General features: G+C 33.5%; 1 long non-coding RNA gene across 1 annotated transcript; it reads left to right on the plus strand.

The window, feature by feature from the left end:
* The first annotated feature begins 486 nt into the window (after positions 1-486).
* Positions 487-1,337, plus strand: LOC104590984 (uncharacterized). The gene is made up of 2 exons (XR_016079678.1): positions 487-1,051; positions 1,175-1,337. It is a non-coding gene; the product is annotated as an uncharacterized LOC104590984 (long non-coding RNA).
* Positions 1,338-2,403: the final 1,066 nt, after the last annotated feature.

Consider the following 2,403-nt stretch of genomic DNA (forward strand, 5'->3'; position numbering starts at 1 on the left):
CAAAGCAAGCAATACCGAGCCATCCCGTTTGAGGTCTATTTCAAATTCGTGTTGACTCGGATCGGTATATGTTGGATCGGGTCAGACTGCATTGAACTGAACCGGACTCGGGTGAAATTGATTTGGGTTTATGTTGGGTGAAGTGTGTTGATTCAAGACAACTAAATTTAGTCAACAATTAATAGAAAATTAATGCATTAATTATAAATTATTCAATTCAAATAAAGAAAATAAAAAAAAAATAGACTAAGGAATTAATACTTCTATTTGTAATGATTAACCCAACGGTCATCCACAACCCAACCCAACCCACACCCCTACTCTTATCTAATTAAATGAACTACATTGTTTAAATCCTGTTGAAAATTCCTGCTTGTTGAAAGAAAAAAATTTCTTCAATCTTAAAAATTTTGTTTAATTAAAAATTGATTATTTTGGATACATATATAATTGGCGAGGTCTTATCTCTTATGCCTAGGTTAACCTATTGGAGAAGTGCTTCGAGGCGGAAAACAAGCTGGAGTCGGAGCGAAAGATCCAGATCGCCAAAAGGCCCCTGTTTACAGCCGAGGCTGGTCACCGTTTGGTTTCAAAAAAGACGAGTTCGCTGGAAGACTAAGCAATTCGAGATGAATTACGATGTCCTCAAATCTTCTTACGACTCTCTCCTCTGAATACGATTCCATTGCCAAGGAGAATGAAAAGCTCAAATCCGAGGTAAGCTATAAGAAGGAACCTGGAAAACAAATCATAAAAATTGGGTGGGGTTGTGGTCCTCAACGTAGTTATTATTGGATATATTAGGAGATTGGGCTTTGTCATTAATTCTACTCTCTGTTGGAGTTTGATGAGAACTCAGGCAAAAGGATATTTGCAAAACACCTAGGGATTAACCCTTGACCAAAACTTGGTATGGTTTGATTTCTAGCTATAATAAATTAATAATAGGGATTGGATCTGCTATATATGAGTGATCGATGGTGGGCATTGATTGCATTGTGCAAAGAATGCTTGGCAACGACTACGGAACATGACTCTACAAGTGGCAATGGTGCAGTTCATCACACTTCACTCTTCTTTCTATTATATGAGGATTTTTTTTTTCATTTTTTTCTTTTCTTCAATGATTTCTCCCGGAAAGAATGTGGTTATTCATGTTTTTGGCATCTTGCAGGAGGCAATAACAAGGGACCTTGGGAAGGTGGTTAGGAACATCTCTGTTTTTTCAGCTTATTTTATTTAGTAATCCTTGTAAATTAGTAATAGGTAAGCTCCTGGTCTTTAACTTACAATAATGATTATGAATTCGTCTTTACAAGAGATAATTATCATTCAAACACCCAAAAAGCAAGAACAAGGTTGTTCCAAGGGACAACCAATGTTGTGAGATAATTTATGTGGGCATTTGGTTTAAGTATTTAGAATATTAAATGACGTCTACTATAATGTCTCCATAAATTGGATAAGATTTCATTTATTCTTAATTAGTCCTTAGACATACTAACCGATGTATGTAGGATGCCAAGAATAAGCATGTTGAAAATATGTTGATATTAAGCAATTATTAACTCCCATCAACTGTAAATCAATTTTATACTTTTTAGAACTGTCATAGGACTATGAAGAATTTCCGTCCTATAGGTGGAAATTGTATCAATCAACTTAATTGGAGTATCTAAAACCCCAAACTTAACTGGTATCATCTATTCTTTATCATCATTGATGTTTCTTTCTAATTGCATATGATGTTGTTCTGATTTCGCAAAATTTGGTAAGTGTTCCTTTGAAGATAGTTTCTGGTGTTCCGCAAACAAACAATTGGTTGGTTCACAAGATGAATAGTGTGTTATTTTGGGAATTATATGATTAATGACTTTGTTTGTAAGATGATTCCCTTGTCATACATATAAAATATGTATTTATTTTGGGAATTGTATGTTTAATGACTTTGTAATGTGGTTTTGTTCTCATACATATAAAGTTTGCATTTCTTCTCTTTTTTATGTAATATATATATTGCTTGTGCTTAGCGTGGGCACCCCTCGCTAGTGCATCTGTATTAACAATGACAAGGAAATACGGTTTTCAAGGCATGTTTACATTCAAAATGAAAGATAAATTTATATCGAAAATATATGAAAACATTTACACTCAAAATGATCAATGTTAAAAAAGGTATATTTCAACCTTAGGATTCGTGTTTGCATTCATTATAATTAGAGTAAAATATAAAAACTTGAAGTTTCTAACAATTATAAAAACCTCCCCTATATTTTCACTTTAGCAAAAAGCTCCCCTGAATTTTTAAATAACTTGACAAAAACCTCTATTTCGTCAATAACCCAGACAGAAAATGATAGACCGATGCATCATTTTTTGAAATACCCAATTTACCCTTTAAAT

This window comes from Nelumbo nucifera, chromosome 8 (assembly GCF_055504915.1).
Source record: "Nelumbo nucifera cultivar China Antique chromosome 8, China Antique-T2T, whole genome shotgun sequence".
Classification (NCBI taxonomy): Eukaryota; Viridiplantae; Streptophyta; class Magnoliopsida; order Proteales; family Nelumbonaceae; genus Nelumbo; species Nelumbo nucifera.